The sequence below is a fragment of the Rattus norvegicus genome, chromosome 10, assembly GCF_036323735.1.
Source record: "Rattus norvegicus strain BN/NHsdMcwi chromosome 10, GRCr8, whole genome shotgun sequence".
NCBI classification, from domain to species: domain Eukaryota; kingdom Metazoa; phylum Chordata; class Mammalia; order Rodentia; family Muridae; genus Rattus; species Rattus norvegicus.
The window spans coordinates 87,567,593-87,591,188 of NC_086028.1; the positions used below are offsets into that span (position 1 = coordinate 87,567,593).

At 47.7% G+C, this 23,596-nt stretch overlaps 1 long non-coding RNA gene across 1 annotated transcript; it reads right to left on the reverse strand.

The window, feature by feature from the left end:
- Positions 1 to 12,829: 12,829 nt before the first annotated feature.
- LOC120095294 (uncharacterized) lies at positions 12,830 to 16,316 on the reverse strand. Its single transcript, XR_005490772.2, has 3 exons — positions 16,178 to 16,316; positions 15,617 to 15,707; positions 12,830 to 13,636 (listed from the first exon to the last, which is right to left on the reverse strand). It is a non-coding gene; the product is annotated as an uncharacterized LOC120095294 (long non-coding RNA).
- Positions 16,317 to 23,596: the final 7,280 nt, after the last annotated feature.

A 23,596-nucleotide genomic window follows, 5' to 3' on the forward strand; every position in this document is an offset into this window, starting at 1 on the left:
TAAAAGGAAAAGCAGGATTTAATTCAATTTCTGTTTCTTCTATAAAAACCCTATATGGCAAACACTGCTAGAACCTGGGGCCTCTGCACGGAGACTCTCTGTGGGTTTCACAAGACGGTTGGTGGATTTCTGGAAGAGAAACTCAGTCAACATGCTCTCTTCCCAGAGATCCCAGGTCAGGTGTGTATGTAGCTTAGAGATAGCATCCAAGGTGGCCTGGCTCAGGGTGATAGTGCAGTCCCTGGGTGATGTGTAGCAGTCATCAAGGCCAGCAGCCACCCAACATCAGCAGCAGCAATAGCAGTTTCTTGGGCACGAGAGCCGAGACAATGCCTGTGTCTCTGGGGCCAGAGATAATGAATCCCACCAGAACAGAGCCACAGCAGCCTGTCCCCTGCATAGTCAGTGTGGGGTTTATCCATCGTGTTGCTCTGGCAGCCTCTCCGCGCTAAGACTGTGTAAAGCTTGGCAGAGATGGGGCACCTCGGATGGCAGTGGCTGCCTTTCTTGGAACACTTAACATCCAGACCCACGTGATCATCGCAGTCCCGGACAGTAACAAAACCCTCAAACCTGATCCGCTGATGAGCCTGAATCTGCCTCTGCACTGCCATGGTAACAGGACCTCATCCCTAAGGGATGCTGCTAGAAGAGACAATGACCTCAGACTCCTTGATGGACAGGGAGAACAGATGGATCTCCTCCAGGGGTTTGATCTTCATGTCCTTAACCAGGCAGACCAGCTTGTTTGATGAAGATTCATTCCTTCTATTAGGTTTGCCTTACGGTTTTTAGTTTTGTTGTTGTTGTTGATGTTTGGTGGTGGTGGTGGTGGTGGTGGTGGTGGTGGTGGTGGTGGTGGTGGTGGTGGTTTTTTTCAAGACAGGGTTTCTCTGTGTAGCCTTGGCTGTCCTGGAACTCACTCTGTAGACCAGGCTGGCCTTGAACCCACAGAGCTATGCCCGCCTCTGCCTTCTAAGTGCTGTGATTAAAGGTGTGCGCCACCATCGCCCAGCCTTTGCCTTCAGTTTTACCTCCACAAGCCTGGTAGCCTCAGCTCTAGAAGCTCCTGAAGTTCCTGTGAGGTCACTGTAGCCCTCCCTATCCTGCTTCTCACGCTGTGTCCACCAGAGCACACTGAATGGGTCCCCCCCCCACTCCTTGCATTGGGTGTTTTCCTGTGAAAGAGGAAATATCTTTTTTTTTAAGATTTATTTGTTTATTATATATAAGTACACTGTACCTGTCTTTAGATACACCAGAAGAGGGCATCCGATCTCTTTACAGATGGTTGTGAGCCACCATGTGGTTGCTGGGAATTGAACTCAGGACCTCTGGAAGAGCAGTCGGGTGCTCTTAACCGCTGAGCTATCTCTCCAGCCCCAGAAATATCTTTTTCTTTTTAATTTTTTGTTTTGTTTTGTTTTTAAGATTTAGAGTGGAGGGCTGGGGATTTAGCTCAGTGGTAGAGCGCTTACCTAGGAAGCGCAAGGCCCTGGGTTCGGTCCCCAGCTCTGAAAAAAAGAAACAAAAAAAAAAAAAAAGATTTAGAGTGGAACACTTGCCACAGCACACGTGTGGAGCCCTGTCCACCTTGCTTTGAGGCAGAATCCCTCTTGATGCTGCTACAGCACAGGGGTGTGAGCTTCTGGCCGGTTCTCCTGTCTGAACCGCCCATCTTGCTGTAGGACTACTAGAATTACAGATGTGTGCCTCTGGATCTTAGTGAATGTCTCAGGGATTGAACTCAGGGTGTCAGGCTTTCAAACTGAATCATCTTCCCGGCGGAAATACGTCTTAAAGCTAAGTTTGTATTTTTTCCACAATGGGATGAGCCTTTCCTGCGTTGTAAAGCCACTTCCTTAAGCCGTAAGAAAGATTGAATTAGAAAGAATTACTCCTGCTTAATAACTGTTTACTAAGAAAATTACTAAATTAGCAGTGGGATTCATCTTCCTGGACAAACATTGAAATGTTTTTATGAAATGTGTCAAAGTCGCACAGGGATTGCCGCTGTGCCTACGACCTTAGGTCTTCAGAACCGGAGGCTAAATGGACGGATGATACTACAAAAATAAAACCAGTTGTCAACATCAGTGGGAGCAGTCAGCTTCCTGAGCAAAAGTAGCCTGATAGTTCTTCAACCCGGGAAGTTACTCATTCTGGAAAACGACAGTTAGTTCCTTATAAAAAAAAAATCTAACGCACCTTATATGAAAATGGATGTGAACTGTTTTAGTTATCTCTGCTAGAAGATGTTTAAGAATCACAGCTAAGAATTCAGAACGGGTCACAGTCCTTCCACAGTGAATTCGCGGCAGGCAAGAGACTCGTGAAGTGGAAATTTCTGGAAACTCGTTATGTCATATGTTTTGGTGGGGCACACGGGTGAAAGGATGTTTCGCTGAAGCAGACACAGGTGAGGTGGTGTTTTGCTGAAGCAGGCGACATGTGAGAGGATGAATTATATTTAGAGAGAATGTAAATATGACCCCCACAGACAGTGGGAGGGGCTCTGGCATTGGTTCGCCTTGCCCAGAGCATCACTGGTCCTTGCTTGCTGTTACTTTGTAGAGAATAATTCACCAAAGAATTTCTCATGATGTTTCAGCAGCGTCTTGCTGCTTCTGTGGCCTCGGACAGATTGGCAGAGCCTTGCGGTTTCTTCTGGATTGACCTGCCATTGGTAATTTATGGGAGGTGATTCCTGAATGAACTGGATGCCGAATAGCCCTGAAAAAAAACTATTTCTAAACAGGTCCACAACCCCCACTTCCTATTAACCTTTCCTTTCCACTACCTTTGGTGGATGGTGGGCTAGAAGGGAGGTTGAAGCATTTAAGAACCCTTGTTAAAGTAGGTTTTGAAAAATCAAAGCCAATATTCATTCATTCATCAAATTAAAAACAAATATATTTACTCCAGCGTTTAGTTTGGGAGGGACCTGTTTTATCTCTTCCAAAAGTGGGACTGGAGAGATGGGTCAGTGATTAAGAGCACTTGCTGCTTTTGCAGAAGACCTGGGTTCGAGTCCCAGCACCCTCATGGTGTCTTATAACCATCCATACTCCAATTCCAGGGGATCCCATGCCCTTTCCTGACCTCTCTGGTCAGTGGCAAGTATGTGGTGTGCATGCATACATACATACATATATACATACATACATACATACATACATACATACATACATACACACATACACACATACATGCATGTGTGCATGCAGGCAAAACACCCTTACACATTTTTTAAACCTAATAACATGAATAAATAAATCTTCCAAAAGAAACTCCATTTGGGAGTCTGGAGAGATGGCTCAGCGGTTAAGAGCACTGACTGCTCTTCCAGAGGTCCTGAGTTCAACTCCCAGTAACCACATGGTGGCTCACAACCATCTGTAATGAGATCTGATGCCCTCTTCTGGTGCATCTGAAGACAGCTACAGTGTACTCATATAAATAAAACAAGTAAATCTTTAAAGAAAGAAAGAAAGAAAGAAAGAAAGAAAGAAAGAAAGAAAGAAAGAAAGAAAGAAAGAAAGAAAAAACTCCATTTGGGGGGCACCTCTAGATTTAGCCAAAAAAACAATAGAACGTCTCCCTACTAGTAAAAGGAAGAATATTCGCTTGTTTCAATGAATTGACTTACTGGGTTGTTATTGACATTAGAAATGATGAGGAGTTGGGGATTTAGCTCAGTAGTAGAGCGCTTGCCTAGCAAGCACAAGGCCCTGGGTTCGGTCCCCAGCTCCAAAAAAAAGAAAAAGAAATGATGAAATACAACAAATTCCTGGACATAGCAGTTGATCTGCTCCAGCTGCTTCTCTCTCCTGTCACAGCATAATCTGTCCTGATGGCCGCCTGCCCTACAGTATGGGACCTAGCCATACCTGTCAAGCACACGAAGTCCTACTTACAAGAGCAACCTGATGAACTCATATTCCAGATGTTATAACCTACCATCAACACTGTGCCACACTCAGACTTCCGCCTACCCTGGAACATCTGCTGAACTAACTTCCTTCCTTCCTTCCTTTTTTCTTTTTTCCTTCCTTCTCTCCCTTCTTTCTGTCTCTCTCTTCCCTCCTTCCTTTCTGTCTCCTTTCTTCCTTCCTTCCTTCTTCTCTCCCTTCTCTCTCTCTCTCTCTCTCTCTCTCTCTCTCTCTCTCTCTCTGACAGGGTTTCACTGTGAAGATCAGGCTGGCCTGCAATTCCCAGAGAGCACCAGCCTCTACCTCAAGATCGATGAGATTAAAGGCATGCACCGTCATGCTCAGCTTCAACTGATTCTTATTAGGGACACCCAAACATTTTGAGCTAACGATTTTTCTTTAAATTATATAAACCCAACCAGTTGCTGATGCCAACAGTGTTTCTGGTGTTCCCATTACAAAATAATAATAATAATAATAATAATAATAATAATAATAATAATAATAATAATAATATGCCAGGTTTAAAAGGGAGGGTACTGTGGGTGGAAATGTGAGACTAGGAACTCTAAAACACATGAATTTGCTAAAAATAAGGGAGACGTGACTTAGAAAAGGATTCATGCTGTTGTTTTAAAGGGAATTGGAGAGATGGCTCAGTGGTTAAGAGCACTGACTGTTCTTCCAGAGGTCCTGAGTTCAAATCCCAGCAACCACATGGTGTCTCACAACCATCTGTGATGGGATCCAATGCCTCTTCTGGTGTGTCTGAATGAAGGTACAGTGTACTACATAATAAATAAATCTTTAAATAAATTAAAAAAAAAGAATATAGAGGACTGACGAGATGGTTCAGCAGGTAGAGGTGACTGCAGCCAAGCCTGATAGCCTGAGTTTGATCTTCCAGACTCCCAGGATAGAAGGAGAAAATCAATTCCCAAAAGTTGTCCTCTGACCTTCACATGCACACATACATACACACATGCAACACACGCACACATGCATGTGCACACACACAAACAAACAATTTTTAAAAACTAGACCACGGAGCACAAAGCATCCTTGGCTTCCACAGGAACAAACTGTTCAGCCAACAGAGGCGACTGTGAGTGACGTTCTAAGAAAAATAGAAGCCGTGCCTGTGGTGAAGAGTCTAAGAAGCCGATTGACTGATTACGTGAGCTGGAGTTCCCAGGAAAAAGCCACACCTCAGCAGGGGTTGTACAGGGATGATGGGTGGATTGGGTTCTACAAGTGTATTTGAAAACTGCCTTGATTTATGACTTTCCTTTGTTCACCAACCACAAAAAAATGTCCTAAAACCACACGTCCACATCAGAACACGTTATTTGGGGCAACCTAAATCCACATGCATTCCTGGGCCATAGTATTCATGCTTCACAGAAATTAATCATCTCTTTCTGCCAATCATCTCTTTCTGCCTTTGAGATGATAATAACAGCCTCACAGCCACAGAGCTAGAACGTGGAGAACGCAGTCAAAAATGAGCTTGGTCCAATTTCACTCGCCTGGGCTGCCCACCCCTGAGTCTGACCTAACATCAGGTTAAACCACGGCATGTGATTTATTTATTTATTTATTTATTTATGAACAGGGTCTCCCTGTGTGGCCTTGGCTGGCTGGAACCTCATCGTGTAGAGCAGGCTGGTCTCAGACTCACTGAGATCCATCTGTCCTTGCCTAGCGCTGGGATTGAAGGTGTGTGCCACTATGCCAGAGGGCAGATGCCATTTATTTGTCTGTTTTCACAGAGCAGGCCTGAGGACGGAGTTCAGGACCTGAGGAACGCTAGACCAATGTTTGACTGCTTAGCCAAACTCCAGCTCCAAGAGATGCCATCTTTTATTTTTTAAAGGTTTATTTATTTATATGAGTACACTGTAGCTGTCTTCAGACACACCAGAAGAGGGCATCGGATCCCATTACAGATGGTTGTGAACCACCATGTGGTTGCTGGGAATTGAACTCAGGACCTCTGGAAGAGCAGTCAGTGCTCTTAACCACTAAGCCATCGCTCCAGCCCAAGACGCCATCTTTTTAAAAGCAATAGGAAAAGGAAGGTGGAGACTGGAGAGACGGCTCACCCGTTAACAGCATCTGCTGCTCCTGCACAGGACCCAGTTCAGTTCTCAGCACCTGCATGGCTTCTCACAACCACTGTAATTCCAGCTCCAGGAGATCTGACACTCTCTTCTGGCCTCCTCAGACACCATGTGTACATGGCATACATTCTCACAAACACACACATAAATGAAATAAAGATATGCCATTAAAATGAAGGGCTGGAGAGATGCTCGTGATCAAGAACACTTGTGATTCCCAGCAACCACAGGGTAGCTTACCACCATTTGGAACTTCAGTTCCAAGGGATCCAACTCCCTCCTCTGACCTCTTGGCGGCACTAGTCACGTGCACAGTGCACATTCATGCATACACATGTGCGTGCCATCAAAACACTCCTACGCACAAAAATAAAGTTTAAAATTTTTTTAAAGTGTGAGAGATTAGGCTTAGTAGCACATGCCTGGATCCCTTGCACTTTGGGAGGCAGAGGCAGGAGGATTGCTGAAAGTCAAGACCAGCCTGGTCTACATAGTGAGGTCCAGGCTATCAAGGGCTTCATAAGGACCCCTGATCCGACATGATGAGGACTTACAGAGCTACTGTAAACTCTTGCCAAAGATGAAGCGGGCGGGACAGGGCGGGGCAGGGACAGGGCGGGGCCGGGGTCGGAGCGGGGCGGGGCCGGGGCGGGGCGGGGCGAGGCGGAGGAGCTGCAAAGAAGATGGCTGTTCAAGAAAAATACTTCTGCACCTTCTAAAATGAAACATACTCTTATAAAAACAAATGCGCGTATGTATGACCCAGAAATCCAGGGTTATTTGCCTTTGGGAAGTGAACGTACATGTATGTCCGCACAAAAACCCAAGCATAGCTGTTTGCAGCCGCTCTAACTGCTGAAGTCTTCCAACAAGGACTGAATAAAGTATGACATGAACGGGGCTATCCACTTTTGGTCACAGTAAGAATGAACTGTTGACATTCAGAATCAATTGGGTTACTCTCTAAAGATAATTAGGCTTCATGAACGAAGCCTGCCCTCGGAAGGGCACATCCTGTATATAATTCCTCGTATGTGACATGTGCCAAAAGCTACTACAGTGATAGAGAACAGATTTGTGCATACCAAAAATAGCAGGAAGATGATGCTGTTGTTCTGTGACAGGAAGATAGTTCAGTCCGTATAAGAATCCCTGCCTGGGGGGTTGGGGATTTAGCTCAGTGGTAGAGCGCTTGCCTAGCAAGCGCAAGGCCCTGGGTTCGGTCCCCAGCTCCGAAAAAAAGAAAAAGAAGAAGAAGAAGAAGAAGAAGAAGAAGAAGAAGAAGAAGAAGAAGAAGAAGAAGAAGAAGAAGAAGAAGAAGAAGAAGAAGAAGAAGAAGAAGAAGAAGAAGAAGAAGAAGAAGAAGAAGAAGAAAAAAAAAAAAAAAAAAAAAAAAAAAGAGCACTGGCTGCTCTTCCAAAGGATCCTGATTCGATTCCTAGCACCCACACGGTAGTTCACAACCATCTGTAACTCCAGTTCTAGGGTGTCTGAAGCCCTCTTCTGGCCTGCATAGGCACTGCACCCTCATGTTGCACAGACGTCCATGGTTGCAAAACCACTATGAATAAAAATTTAAAATGTAGGGGCTGGAGAAATGGCTCAGAGGTAGAGAGCACTGACTTCTCTTCCAGAGGTCCTGAGTTCAATTCCCAGCAACCACATGGTGGCTCACAACCATCTAATATGGTATCTGATGCCCTCTTCTGATATCCAGGCATATATGTAGGCAGAACACTGTGTACATAATAAATAAATATTTTTTAAATGTAAATAAATAGGTGGTTTGTAGTGGCACACTCCTTTAAGCCCAGCACTCAGGAGGCAGAGGCAGGCAGATGTCTGAGTTCGAGACCAGCCTGGTCTACAGAATGAGTTCCAGGACAGCCAGGGCTACACAGAGAAACCCTGTCTTCAAAAAAAATCAAAACCAAAAACCCCAAAAACTATAGATGAGTAAAGTTATGTCAAAAGTGTTCAGAATGGCACCTGAAAGCCAGTAATCTTTCAAAAAGTGCCTTTTTGAGTCAGGGATAAATTTTAGTTTCCTAGCTAAAGTCCTCTAGTGGTAAAAGAACCACTTAGCAGGCATCCTGGGCACTGCTTAAAGATTTTGGCCTTCTCTGGGGTCTGAGTTCTCCACAGGGTCACAACGTAGGTGATGCTTCTGTGTAAGCTGAGAGGTAGCAAGGTCAGCTCAGGGTGGGCAGCCCTTACTCACCATCCCCAGTGCAGAGATGGGTGGAAGAGACAGGCAGACTGCAGGACAAGGCTGGGTGGGAGGGACAGACTGCAGGAAAGGCTGGGTGGGAGAGACAGACTGCAGGACAAGGCTGGGTGGGAGGGACAGACTGCACAAAAAGGCTGGAATGACTTATGGGGTCAAGTGGAAATGCAGGGAGGTTGGGCAGACCTGGGGGGGGCAGGAAAAACGTATCGAATGTTCAGGGTCTACCCCAGCTTGGAGTCAGGCTTCAGGGCTAGATCAAGCTCCAGGGGAGCAAGATGGCTCAGTGGATAAGGAGTTTGCTTGAGAGCCTGAGGCCCTGAGCTTGAGCCCTAGAAACAACAAGGTGGAAGGAGGAAACCAGTGTCACAAAATTCTCCTTTAACCTCCAATAGACGGTATAGCATGTGCCCATCTCTACACACATCACGTACACACACACACACACACACACACACACACGCACGCACACGCACACGCAAATAATAATAATGATATAATAATAACTACTACTTCAAGCCCTGCCTCTATCCCTCACCAGGTCTCTGTGGCCTGAGCCTGGCGTGGCATCTTCAGCCTCCATTTTTCTCTGTGTGACAGAGGGCCAGAGTGCCTAACTAGTTATGAGTGAGTGTTTAATCATGTGAAATGCCTCCCTGTCCCAGCCCATCCTAAGTGCCCTTAGCTTTGCACTCTACTGTTTACAGTGCAGACATAGGCAGGAGGTATGAATGGGAACTGTAAGTTTCCTTTGCTGTCCTTAACGGCACTGAGGATAGAAGCGAGGCCTGTGTTGCTCAACCCAGAAGAGAGAGGCCTGCCATGGTGGCCTACCTGTTGGCTCAGGTTTCAGTTTTATTTTGTGGGGAGTTTAATAGACTATTTGACAGTTGCTGGGATGAAGGCGAATCACTTTCTCTTCCTGGTGGCTGGATAGATAGATAGATAGATAGATAGATAGATAGATAGATAGATAGACAGATGATAGATACATAAACAGATAGACAGACAGATAAATGATAGATAGATAGATAGATGATTGATAGACAGATAGACAGATAGATGATAGATAGATAAATGATAGACAGACAGATGATAGATAGATGATAGATAGACAGACAAACAGATGATAGATAGATGATTGATAGATAAATAGACAGATAGATGATTGATAGGTAGATAGATGATTGATAGACAGATAGATGATAGATAGATAAATGATAGACAGACAGATGATAGATAGATGATTGATAGATAGATAAATAGACAGACAGATGATTGTTAGGTAGATAGAGAGATGATTGATAGACAGATAGATGATAGATAGATAAATGATAGACAGATGATAGATAGATGATAGACAGACAGACAAACAGATGATAGATAGATAAATAGACAGATATATGATTGATAGATATATGATAGATAGATAGACAGACAGACAGACAGAAAATATCTGATTACTGCTCAGGCTGCAGAGATGGCTCAGGACACCAGATACATACATGGTGCGTATTCATACACACAGGCAAAACATCCGTACACATAAGATAAAATAAATAAACCTTAAGGGGGGAGGGGATGGGCTGAGTCATGTTCAGACATCTTTGTAGCCCCTGAGCCATGTCACCCACACATGTGTCCACGGGGTGTCAGGAGATATTTTGCTGACTGCCTTGCTGAAGTCCAGACACGGGAGTTTCCAGCACCCTGACCTCTGGCCACATAATCCCATCAGCCCAGAAATCAGATCAAGCCAGAGTGATGAGTTTTTACCATCTCTAGCCCTTTGTTTTCACAATTCCTCAAGCTCGAGGGCCGAGCAAAGGGTATGGACTCCAGGGTCTCACTGTTCTGGTTGCAAACTCACATGCAACCATCACTGTGTGACTCTGGACAAGTTGTCTGGGTTCTCTGAGCCTCATCATTTAGAGAGAGAGAGAAAGAAAGGGGGGAGGGAGGGAGAGAGAGAGAGAGAGAGAGAGAGAGAGAGAGAGAGAGAGAACCGATGTCTTGGATTTCATTTTACTATTAAAATAGTTGGTATCTAATCGCTCTTCCCTATCAAGCCGTGCTCTCCTTGGGAATGAGCTGGAAGCTTACCCAGCGCCCTGGAAGAGTGATGGTTTAGCATGCACAAGGCTCGGTGTTTGATCCTCAGCACCAACAAGAAAGCAAAGTATGGTGACCCGTGCCTGTTATACCAGCACTGGGGAGGCTGAGGCAGGATTGCAAGTTGAAGACCAGCCTGGATTACGTGTTGAAAAACTCTATCAGAAAGAAATGAAAAGAAAGAAAAGTGAGGTTTCCTAGCTTTGTTTCCCAGCACCTGCCTTTGGAGGGGACCCATCTTTGTGCCCCTTTTTTCTCTGCACTCCCGTCCCCTGTCTCCCCTCTCTTCCCACAGTCTCACAGACTCTCCCCATATACCGCTTTGCCCTTCATCTCAGGGGCAATCTCCTTTCTCTCCAGACTTCCGTACCCAACCTGGGTGATAGGCCCAGAGCCCGTCCCCACCCAGGGGTCAGCAGCATTCCCCATCTGTCATGTGGTACAGCTTGCTCTGTGGCCTTGGATGGAAGCGGGGACTGGACAGGTGTGATGAAGGAGCCTGACTCATTTACTAGTTCGCTCGTTAGCGGCTTCATTAGTTCCGAGGGCTCTGTGGAAAGCCATTAGTGTGACTCACTTGGTGCCATCCATCAGAGAGGAGGGTGGTAACTGACAGCCATGAGAGGAGAAAACAAGAAAATGACCCACTCCCGCCCTCCTGCCGCCTCCCAGGAAGAACAAGGCTGGGACAGCTCCATGGAAACCGTCAGCCTGGGGCTCCCTGGATACACTGGTCTGTGGCAGGATGCAGGGGAACTGCCCCAGCTGAGAGACATCATCATGCGACCGGTTCTGATGCTTTATGACCTCTGACCTTGGGGGCCACTCATCCTCTGGGTCTATCCTGTGCACCTCCCTCACTCTGCTCGGTCTCCGCAGTGCGGCTCTGAAAAGCTCTGAAAACTGGTGCACCTGAGCCCACAGCCCAAGGTTATCCAAACCGCAGAAGCAGCCAGGCACAACATCTCTGTGGACAGTCCCTTAGGAAACCCTAGAGCTCTGTGCCCCAGAGGGGAAGGCCATTTATAAGTCACATTTATGTCCATTTGTGTGTGTGTGTGTGTGTGTGACGCATATGACATGGCATGCACATGGAAGTCAGAGGACAACTTACAGAAATCAGTTCCTCTCTTCTATTGTGTGTTTCAAGTTCACGGGAAGGGGCATTACAAACAGAAGAGACAAGGGCCCTGCTTTATCCCAGGTCACATGATGGTGACTTGCTGTGCCTGGATGCTAAGAGAGCTGACTCCTTGACCCTGAGTAGATAGTGTGGGTGGGTGTGCTTCCTGCCTCCTCCTGATTGTCCCCAATGTCTTCCCAAAGGATTGGTCAGATAAACCTTGACAGCTGACACACCTGGCCATTCTGAAAGAAATAGCCCACACCTCAGCCTTCCTTGTGACTGCTTGTGTGTCACTGAGCTGTGGCCAGTGAATCACAGAGGAATCTTATTTATTTATTAATCCAAGCTAGCCTCAACTGAGGCTCACTGGGCCATCAAGGATGACCTCGAACTTCTAATTCTCTTTCCTTGACCTCCCAAATTCTGGTATTCCAGGCATACACTGTCACCCCCATTTATCCAATGCTGGAGTTCGAAACCTGGGCCTGGTGTATGCCAGACAAGCACTGTCCCACCCGAGCTACGTCCCCAGCCCAGGATTAATCATATTTCTATGAGGTGTTTTTAGAGGCGCCTTGAAGGTATGCTATCTGTCGTATCTTCCCATCTCTTCGGATGACGGAAGCTCAAACCACCATGTTGGACTAGTAGGTGATGGCCAGCCATGCCTTTGGGATCCAGAGTAAAAAGCATTAAGGTCCTGATGAGTCCCTCACACTAGCCCTGATCCTCTCTCCTCTGGGCTTCTTCCTGGAGAGAATAAAACCTAGAGTGTGGTATAACAGTAGTTCTTCAGTGTGGTGCCCAGGTCAGCAGTAGCCGCTCCTGGCAGCAGGTTAGAAACACAGCTTATGAGCCCATTCAGGACCTTCTGAAGAACAGAGACACATGTACACACACACATCACACACAATTCGCATATGCATACATGCATACATATACACACATGCATACACACACCACATACGCACTGTTTTAATATGATGTAGCCTCAGTCTCTCAAGTGCTGGGGGTCAGGTGTACCCCACAAGCCCAACCACCAGCTTATGTTTAATGAACCATAAAAGTGATTTTGATGCATGCTCAAGTTTGAGAACACTAACTTTTGGCGTGTTTGGGGGTGAGGGAGGATGCATGTACCGTTGCATGTGTATGCATGTGGAGACCAGCAGTCAACCTTGGGTATCATCCCTCAGAAGCCATCCACCTTTTGGGAGTTTTTGTTTGTTTGGCTGGTAGATTTTTGAGACAGTCTTCCTATGTAATCCTGGCTGTCTTGAAACTCACTGTAGAGACCAGGCTGGCCTTGAACTCACAAGAGATCAGAGTGCTGGGACTAAAGGTATCTATCACCTCACTGGGCTTGTTTTGTAAGATTGTGTGTGCGTGTGCATGTGCATGTGTGTGTGTGTGTGTGTGTGTGTGTATGTGCAAGTGCCCAGAGAGTCAAGAAGAGGTCACCAGATCCTCCTGGAATTGGAGTCATTGATGACTGGGAATCTCCTGACTTGGATATTGGGAACCAAACTCAGGTCCTCTCAAAGAACAGCAACGGCAAGAGCTCTTAACCACTGAGCCATCTAGCCTCTCCCCATTTTATTTTATTTTATCTTTTTTGTTGTTTTTTATTTTTATTATTTTGTTATTTTTATTATTTTTATTAAGATTTATTTATTTTATGTGAGTACACTGTAGCTGTCTTCAGACACACCAGAAGAGGGCATCGGATTGCATTACAGATGGTTGTGAGCCACCATGTGGTTGCTGGGATTTGAACTCAGGACCTCAGGGAGAGCAGTCAATGTTCTTAACCGCTGAGCCATCTCCATCTCTCCAGCCCTCGAATATCTTTAGTAGCTGAGGATGATCTTGAACTCCTTGCGCACAGTGCCTCACCTGTAATCCCTACACACATGAAGCTGATAAACATGGATAATGGAGTTTTCAAGCTCGGCCTTGGCTCCTGGGAAGTTTCGGCTGATGCTCTTGCAGAGGACCCAAGTTCGATTCCCAGCAGGCATGCTGGGCAGCTCACAACCCCCAGAACTCCAGCGATAGGAGATTTGATGCCTCTGGCCTCTGGGGTCATCTGGACTCATATGTTCATACCTACCCCCTGCCATGATTAAAAAGCAATAAAAATAAAACTTTAAAAGTGTGTTTTTTATGTGTTAAATCACACTTCACACAGCCTGAGCTTTCAGAAGCGGGCCACCCTGGGGGAGAGGGGAATAGGGAAACTGGATGAGACCCAGGAGTAGAGGAGGGAGCAGAAGACAGACGAAGGAGAGTGTAGTGGAGCCAAGAGGTTAATGTGGCATAAGTTCATCTAAATGCCAGCTCCATAAATGTTTAAAAACCGTGTTCAGTTTTTTATGGAAGACTAGTGTACACCTATTAAGGTACAAGGACTGTAAATGTTTAGCTTGGTGGCTTTTCGCAAACTGAACACGGCCACAGAACCAGCACTCAGCCCAGGACACAGTTCCCCCTGCAAGCCTCTTCTGCACCCCTCCTTACTTCTCCCTGCCTGGGGTACCGTTCTCTAGTGTATCAGTGGAGTCGTATGGCCAATGTTCTGTAAGTGCAGATACGGCCCGTGTGCGTGCGACATCTCTCCAGGCCCACCTGACCTTATTTTTTGAGATTGGGTCTCTTTCTGAACCTGGAATTCACCAATCCTGCTAGCCTGGGCTGCCAGCCAGATCCTCCTGCCCCCCGGGGTTATAGATACTTGGAAGTGTCTTTCGGTGACGATGTGCACACCTTTTTGTGAGTGTATACAGCTGGGGGTGAGCGTGCTGAGTTATAAAATGGCTTATATCACCCTGTGGCAGAGATGACGAGTTTTCCAAAGTAGCTGCACAGGTTTCCACTCACCGGATGATTGTTGACACAACTGGGGGCGGGGTGGGAACACGGGGACAGACACACTTTGAACCCCAGATCTCGGGAAGCAGAGGCAAGCAGATCTCTGTACGTTAAAGGGTTAAAGGGCAACGTGGTTGCATAGTGGGTTCCGTGTAAGGCAAGGGCTACACAGTGAGACTTTGTTTGTTTGTTTGTTTGTTTCGGAGCTGAGGACCGAACCCAGGGCCTTGCACTTGCTAGGCAAGCGCTCTACCACTGAGCTAAATCCCCAACCCCTGGTTGTTTGTTTTTTAAGATTTATTTTATTCATATGAGTACACTGTAGCTGTCTTCAGACACACCAGAAGAGGGCATCGGATCCCATGTGGTTGCTGGGAGTTGAACTCAGGACCTCAGGAAGAGCAGTCAGTGCTCTTAACCACTGAGCCATCTCTCCAGCCTGAGACTTTGTTTTTTTCTTTAAAAAAAAAAAAAAAAAGGAAAAAAGAAAAGAAAAGAAAAGGGGGAGGGGCTGGCTGCTGAACTAGCAAGATAGCTTGCAGGTGCAGGTACTTGCCAAAAATCTTGATGACCTGAGTTCAATACCCAAAACTACATGATGGAAGGAAAGAAACAATCTACATGCACACACACACACACACACACACACACACACACACACGTGGGCGCACACACTCACGTACACACACACACATACACAGGTGGGTGCACTCACTCACACACACAAACATAATTTTAAACTTAATGAAACTGCCACTTTATGAACATTTTTCCACAGGGGAGCTCTCTCTAACTCCACCCGCACAACACTTGGACCAACACCCTCAGCCGTCTGCATCGCCCGTAAGTGTGAATGGCAGGTCACAAGTGCCCCATTTGGAGTGGAAGCCCACCCTCTGAGAAAGTTGGGTGGTGGAAAAGAATCCACCTCAGGGGACTGAAGTACAGGTTGACTGGGATGAAACCATGAACACATGTGTGTCAAGGCGTGTGCTTGAGATGAAATGTGCTAGGGTATGGGCAAGCTAAGCACTTATAGATCGCCCGCCAAACCCTCAGGGAAAGGGTAGCGAAGGCTATCTGGGCATGTGACTATACGGTGACTACACAGGACACGAGATGGGACAAGGGCAAATAAAGAAAAGATTAGCAAAGCTATGTGTGGCACTGATGCCTCCTCCATCACGCTACCTTCTGCAGGCTTCTCTGCTAGCTTCGTCCTTACCTCACGTGTGTTTTGGTAAGTGACATCTAAAGAGAGGATGAGGAGGGTGGCCCCAAGTCTGTAGCCTCTGGTGGCAGGCATGGTGGGGTTACTGGAGAAGAAGAGAAGAGGATGAAGGAAGCTGTGAGGGTCTGTGTTCCCTCCCAGGGCCCTGCATCTTCTGAGTGCATTGGTAGCCCCCAGCTCTGGAGCCTGGTCTGTGTCCCAGGTACGATGTGACACTGACTGAGCCTCTCACTTCAGAGGACTCTAGTCTGTGGGTGATTGGCCCTAGGAAAGGAGGTTGGAGGCCTGTCCCAGAGCTGTAAGGAGTAAGCATTCATTGTACCGGAAGTCTCCAGGTCAAACTTAGCAGGACAGTCAGTCCTCCATATAAACCCACTTTCTCCAGCCCAAGTTTCACATTAGCCAAAGACCACACACACACACACACACACACACACACACACACACACACACACACACACACAAGCTGGCATACTCGTGCCCTTGACATAACCCCCAGCTCAGCCCTAGCCACCTCAGCCACCTCCCGGGTCCAGCTGTGGCTGCTATTGTCACCTGTCACCTGTCACACGCCCCCATGCTCCCCCTTCCTGGTCTCCTGGGGTCTCGCTTTTCAAAGCCACAGGCAGGACCCAAGTGGGTCGGTCATAGGTGCCGGCCCTGGCTGAGCATCTGCGGACAGCTGGGCTGTTTGCCCAACTAAGTGGCCTCTGTGTACCCAGCCCAGGCACTTGCCCTTGCTTATCTCTGCAAACACCCAGGATCCGCCGGATCCTCCTGTGAGGCCTCCATTAGACCAGGGCATATCTGCCCATCACTGATAAGGACCGGAGGGGCGGCAACTCCCAGCTCCCCTCCTGCCTTCCATCACCCCTGAATCGGAGAAGTGACAAGGTTGCTGACAGGGGTCCCAAGAGGGGAGGGGGGTATGGAGAGGGGAGGGGAGGGGGGTATGGAGAGGTGAGTACAGGGTGGAACATGACCCCTTCCAACACCAGAATCAGGACCTCTCCTCTGGTTCCCAAGATGCACTTGTCTATCTCCTGCCCCTTGGGTTGATACCTAAGGCTTCCCAGAAATTCCTAAACTCCCTCAGCCAGCCGCTGACTGCCACTACTAACAGCCCACACAAACTGGGTCTGAGCAGGATGAAGAGGTGTCTGAGATGGACCTGCCATCTGATTTTCCCTTCCTGACGTGATGACTTGGGCCCTGCCTCAGAGGGCAGCGCAGACATGGTAAGGTGAAAGCGCTCAGTTGATATAACTGATCAGCGGCCATGCGGACCTCACTCTTTTTTACAGACCTGCACCTGCCTCATCCTTGGATACCACCAAGTTAACATCTCCTGCCTTCACAGATACGGAGAGTGAGCCCTAGGCTGCCTCTCTGTGCCCTTCTGTACACCCTGTCTGGGTATCAGACACATTACCTCGCCTCACACACCCAGGTTACAGAAATCGATTTTTTCTAAGTCTAGACCAGGGCCTGCAGGCTCATTAAATCTCAATTTGCTCTTAATTAAATCCCGTCTGGTTGCAGAAGGGGGAAGAACCGGCCAGGACTTTGTTTCCTTTCTGAGCACGTAGAAAAAAAGAGCATCATGACTTCTGGAATGAGAAAGGGGAGTCCTTTCTAAAAACAAAAACAATAAACAAATAAAACATGAATTCGACTACATTAAAATATAATACTATATCATGGGACACGGTGGCTCTACTTGTAATCCTAGACCTGGGAGTTGGAGGCAAGAGGATCCGGGTTCAGGGTCTGCTTGGACCACACAGCAAGTTCTAGAACCAGCGTGGGCTGTACACACTGGGACCCTTTCTACAGCCCAGTGTCCTACCGACCTGCTCTCCTGTGCTCTCCCACACTCCTCCTGTGCCTCTGGGGATGTCCAGCCTCCTCCCGGGAAGGAGGGATGGGGAAGGACCCAAGCCCCAAGAAGGAGCAGAGCCAGGCCCAAGTCTAGGGATGAGGGGGGATTGCATAGCAGGGTAGCAGATCCCCTGGATCCACAGAGGGGGATGAGTATCAGGCCCCTCACCTGGGAGGATGAGCATTTAGGTATATGCTCAGGTGAGGGCATGGAGGTGCCTGAGAGGAATTGGTGCTCTTTCCCCCGAGGTTCCCCCAGACCTGAGTTACCTGGGGAGCCCTGACCTACATGATAGCTTACAGGAGCTATCGTGTGTGTGTGTGTGTGTGTGTGTGTGTGTAGTGGATTGTGGTGTGTGTGTGTGCTGTGTGGTATGTGTATGTGTATGTATATGTGTGTCTGTGTGTGTGTATGTGTGTGTGTGTAGTGCATTATGGTGTGTGTGTCTGCTATGTGGTATGTGTGTGGTATGTATGTGTGTATATGTGTGTGTGTATGCTTTGTGGTGTGTGTGTGTCTGCTATGTGGTGTGTGTATGTGTGTGTGAAATGTGATATGTGTGTGGTATATGTATGTGTGTATGGAGTGGATTGTGGTGTGTGTATGCTGTGTGGTATGTGTGTGGTATATGTGTGTATGTGTGTGTGTATGTATGCTATGTGGTATGTGTATGGTGTGTGTGTGTCTATGTGTATGTATGGAATGTATTGTGGTGTGTGTGTCTGCTATGTGGTATGTGTATATGTGTGTGTGTGTGTGTGTGTCTATGTGTATGTATGGAGTGTATTGTGGTGTGTGTGTGTCTGCTATGTGGTATGTGTGTGGTGTGTGTGTATGCTATGTTGTGTGTGTGTGTGTCTATGTGTATGTATGGAGTGTATTGTGGTGTGTGTGTGTGTGTGTCTGCTATGTGGTATGTGTGTGTGTGTATGCTATGTTGTATGTATGTATATGTGTGTGTCTATGTGTATGTATGGAGTGTATTGTGGTGTGTATGTGTGTGTTTGCTATGTGGTATGTGTGGTATGTGTGTGGTGTGTGTGTGTGTGTATGTGTGTGTCTGCTATGTGGTATGTGTGTGGTGTGTGTGTGTGTGTGTGTGTGTGTGTGCTAATGTGTGTGTTGTACATGTGCCCCACAGCGTCATACCAGTCTGACCTTGAATCCCGCCTGCTGCACTCTGGTCTTAGTAAACTGCTCTGTCTTTCTCTCTGGTCCTTGAGGGCTCAGCATCTGAAATGTTGGAAGAAAGGAGCTGCCTTGCAGGGGCGCTCAAAGCACAAGATTAACAGAAAAAAAACAACAAAAACCAAACCGGAGTAAAACTGCATGAAAGCAGGCCAACCAGGCGTGCTGGCTCGCACCCTAATCCCAGCGTCTGGGAGCTGAGCGTTCCCTGCGTCCAGTCATTGTTTGCCCCTAGATTCTAGCTCCCCTTGCGTAAGTCACACTGGACCCACACGTACACTCATTTACACTTACATATATATTACATACATTTTATGTGACCACAAGACGAGGATACAAACATAATTGCTTTTCTCCTTCTAACTCCCGTGAACTTGCAGTTTTGGTGGTAGAACATAGCATATTTCCATGGTGAAAGTGTATGTATGCTCCAATGTGACACTCCTCGGTTTCCACTCCAAATTGAGTTCTACAGTCTTTGGCCCTCATAATTTCAGTAAGTGATTTTTTTTCTGAGACAGTGTGATGGTTTGCATATGCTTGGTCCAGGGAGTAGTCCTACTATTAGAAGGTGTGGCCTTGTTGGAGGAAGTGTGTCACTGTGGGGGTGGGTTTGGGGACCCTCCTCGTAGCTGCCTGAGGATGCTCAGTCTGTTCCTGGCTTCCTTCAGATGAAAATGTAGACCTCAGCCCCTCCTGCGCCATGACTGCCTGGATGCTGCCATGCTCCTGCCTTGATGATAATGGACTGAACCTCTGAACCTGTAAGACAGCCCCAATTAAATGCTGTCTTTTATAAGACTTGCATTGGTCATGGTGTCTTTTCACAGAAGTAAAACCCTAACTAAGACAGACAGAGTTTCTCTGTGTAGCCCTGGCTGTCCTGGAACTTGCTCTATAGACCAGGCTGGCCTTGAACTCAGAGATCTGCCTGCCTCTGCCTCTGCCTCTGCCTCTACCTCCCGAGTGCTGAGATTAAAGGTGTGCGCCACCATGCCTGACCTTTAACTATTTTTATATTAAAGTTTCAAACACTTTAAGCAGAGTGGAGGCTGTACAGCTACATTCAGGAGGTTTGGCCAGGAGGATTGGTAGTTCAGAGTCAGCCTTGGTTGGCCAACCTGGCCTACATGAGGTCTCGCCTTTATTTATTTTTTTTTTTAAGATTTATTCATTTATTATATATAAGTGCACTGTAGCTGTCTTCAGATACACCAGAAGAGGGCATCGGATCTCTTTACAGATGGTTGTGAGCCACCATGTGGTTGCTGGGAATTGAACTCAGGACCTCTGGAAGAGCAGTCAGTGCTCTTAACCTCTGAGCCATCTCTCCAGCCCCAGGTCTCGCCTTTAAAAAGAATCTTTTACCTGAGACTTTAATGATGTCTGCAATGAGATGCAGTTGTGGTCCGTGGTGAGGGCAGCCTGTATGTCCTCCTTCAGCATCCCTCTGCTCGGCACGGACTCAAGCCCAGTGGCTGCGAACTTTCTCCCCCCCCCCCTCCCCGTAGTGTCTTAGTTTAGTGTTTCTCTTGCTGAGAGAGTGCACCATGACCAAGTTGGGGAGGCAAGAGTTTATTTTGTTTGCATTTAGCATCCCAGTCCGTCACTGAAGGAAGTCAGGTCAGTCAGGGCAGGAACCTGGAGGCAGGAGCTGATGCAGAGACCATGGAGGGGCGCTGCTCCTCATAGCTTACTCAGTTTGAATTCTTATATCATCCAGGACCACCTTCCCAGGTCCCGCATCAATCATTAACCAAGAAAGTCCCCCATTGATCTACCTGTAGGCCAATCTTATAGAGGAATTTTCTCGATTAAGATTCCATCTTTTTATGATTTATTTATTTTCATTTTGTAATACTTTGGTGTTTTGCCCGCACACCTGTCTGTGTGAGAGTGAGGCTATTGGACCCCCTGGAACTGGGATTACAGACAGTTGTGAGCTGCCAAGTGGGTGCTAGGAATCGAACCTGGGTCCTTTGGAAGAATAGCCAGTGCTCTTAACCACTGAACCATCTCTCCAGCCCCTCAGATTTCCCTCTTAAAAAATATGTTGGGGGCTGGGGATTTAGCTCAGTGGTAGAGCGCTTGCCTAGGAAGCGCAAGGCCCTGGGTTCAGGCCCCAGCTCCGAAAAAAAGAACCAAAAAAAAAAATATATATATATGTCTGGTTTTCTGTGAAGTTGGCCAAAAAAAAAAAAAAAACAAAAAACAAAAAACAAACAAACAAACAAACAAAAAAAGCAGCACACATCCATCCATAAGTATTGAATTTACGTCACCCCAACTGGTTTTTGATCGACAGCTCTTCGTGTGTTCCCTGCAAACTCAGCTCATTTCAATGTGTCCTGCATTTAATCCCAGCACCAATCCTCCCAAGCCCACGCAGAATGGAGCTCAAAGAGGTGAAGCACCCGGCCTAAGATCCCGCAACATAGAGAAGGCAATACTAGCCAGAGTAGTGTAACCCAGCCCTGCAAAGCCAGGCCACCAGTCCAGATGTCAACACCGTCCGCAGCCTTTGTCAGTGCCTCTGGTGGTCAGCACAGAAATGGGTGATCTGGCCCAGAGCCAGATCTCCAATTGACAATATTCCTGGATGGTAAAGTGCTCATGGCCTCTCACCTTTATCTCTCAATCGTACCCTGGGGTCCCCCGAGAGGAGCTACACCACCCCACTCCTCCTTTAATTACTCCAGCTGTAATGAATGCCTGATCCCCTGAGACCCAGGCTTCATCCTGAGCCTGTCTCCAGCTCTCTCCAGCCCTTCGCTCCCCTCCTCTCCCCTCCCCTACCCAGACTGGTTTATTTGGGTCCAGTTCCCATGCTTGTCCCTGTTCCCAAAGTATCTGCAGGTTTCTGTCACAATGAACACCCTTGGGGACACTGGGGGTGGGGGTGGAGGGATGCAGGCTGAGGCCAAACCAGAGAGGGCTTGGCCCAGACTGAGGAATGCATCCAAGTCTCTATCCCCCGGGGTTGAGCAGGTCACTCACAAGGACAGCTGCTCCTGCCTTGTGCTAACGGAAACCCTTTTTCTCTCCCTAGGTGACTCAGATAGAAGCCAGATTAAACCGAATTAAAAGTAGATAAAGGCAGGGGTTGGGGATTTAGCTCAGTGGTAGAGCGCTTGCCTAGCAAGCGCAAGGCCCTGGGTTCGGTCCCCAACTCCGAAAAAAAAGAAAAAAAAAAGTAGATAAAGGCAGATTTATTAGGAGGCAGTTCTCCGGTGGGTTTACTGATCTCACAGGTGGAGGTAAGTGAAGCCAGCCGTCTAAAAGCAAAGGGGTTTTATAGAGCCTGTGTCAGCCGAGAGCTCGGATTGTGTCCGTACATTGTCAAAAACTGAGTCCCTGGGTGAGCACCCTTGGGTGGGTTGCCGGAAATGGGGAGATGAGGAGTGATGATGTGTTAGACGGGAGTTTTCTCTGAAAGGTGGGAGAGTTTCTCTGAGAGGTGGGAGGGGTTGGGAGGAGGGCAGCAACCCCCAGCTTGTGAGGAGTTGGGGGTGAGCAGGAGTTCCAGCCTAACACTGACCAGACTCAGGTTTATGAGAGATCAACACAGACTACCCCTCCCCCCTCCCCTCTCCCCACTCCCTCTCTCCCCTCCCTGCGCTCAGCAGTTCCCATCAACATAGGTGACCCTGTTGTGCCCATCCCTGCTCCCAGGCCTGTCACAAGACAGTGTGTGCCCCCGGGGCCCACACAAGCCAACAACTCAATTTAATGTTTTTATGTTTTTGGTTTTTATTCATGAATTTACTTTGCGACTGCATCTCTCTAAGTCGTCCAGCTAGCCCTCAACTTCTGATTCCCCTGCCTCAGCCTCCTGAAGCCTGGATTTAGTCCTGAGTAGCACCCACCACCTGGAGTTTCAATTTTATTTCTCTGTGGATGGGTGTTTTGCCTGCATGAATGTCCTCGTGCCACATGCCTGCCTCGTCTCTGATGAGATCAGAAGAGGCATCGGATCCCCTGGAACTGGAGTTTCAGATGATTGTGAGACACCACCATGTGGGTTCTGGGAACCAAACTCAGGTCCTCTGCAAGAGCAGTGAGCAGCAAGCTCTCTTAACTTCTGAGCCATCTCTCCATCCCCATCCCCCCACCCATATCTGCCCCCCTCTAACTCCACTCTCCCTTTCACACCGCATCCCACTACCGCACCCCACCACACTCCAAACCTTACACACAGATACCTGTAGTTTAAATGGAGAAAGTGGATCTGAGACAGAGTAACATCTTGAATTGTGGGGCAAGGAAAAGGGAGACCGGATCACCCTCCTCTATCCCATGCTATTGAAGTTCTTATAGTAGTGCGTGTGTGAGTGTGTGGTGTGTGTGTGTGTGTGTGTGTGTGTGGCGTATGTGTGTGTGCACATGTGTGTGTGCGCGTGTGTGTGTGCGCGTGTGAGTGTGTGTGTATGGCATATGTGTGTGTGTGCGTGTGTGTGTGTGTGTGTGTGTGTGTGTGTGAGAGAGAGAGAGAGAGAGAGAGAGAGAGAGCGTGCTCATAACTTGTAGGAGTCCTTTCACCTTCCACTAAATAGGTCCAGGAGAGCAATCTCAGGTCGTCAGGCTTGGCGATGGTGTCTTTACCCACTGAGCCATGACACTGGCTCCAAGAAGTCGACTTTGAATCCTTCGTACTTCAAGGCTGATGCGATCTTATTGGATCATCCACGCAATGACCTGCCCATCACCTAAAACAGTCACAGGAAAGACTGTGGGTAAGGAGTGGGAACTCTACACCCCAAGAGTCAGGAGTCGGGAGAGATGAGGCCTGGATGGTGATGAGCGGACACTGGCCAAAACTGCCAGCCCCACCAACTCAGGTAGGTTAAACCCCAGCATAGAGCCCAGATAGATTAGAGAGTCAGACATGGGGCAAGATGATGGCT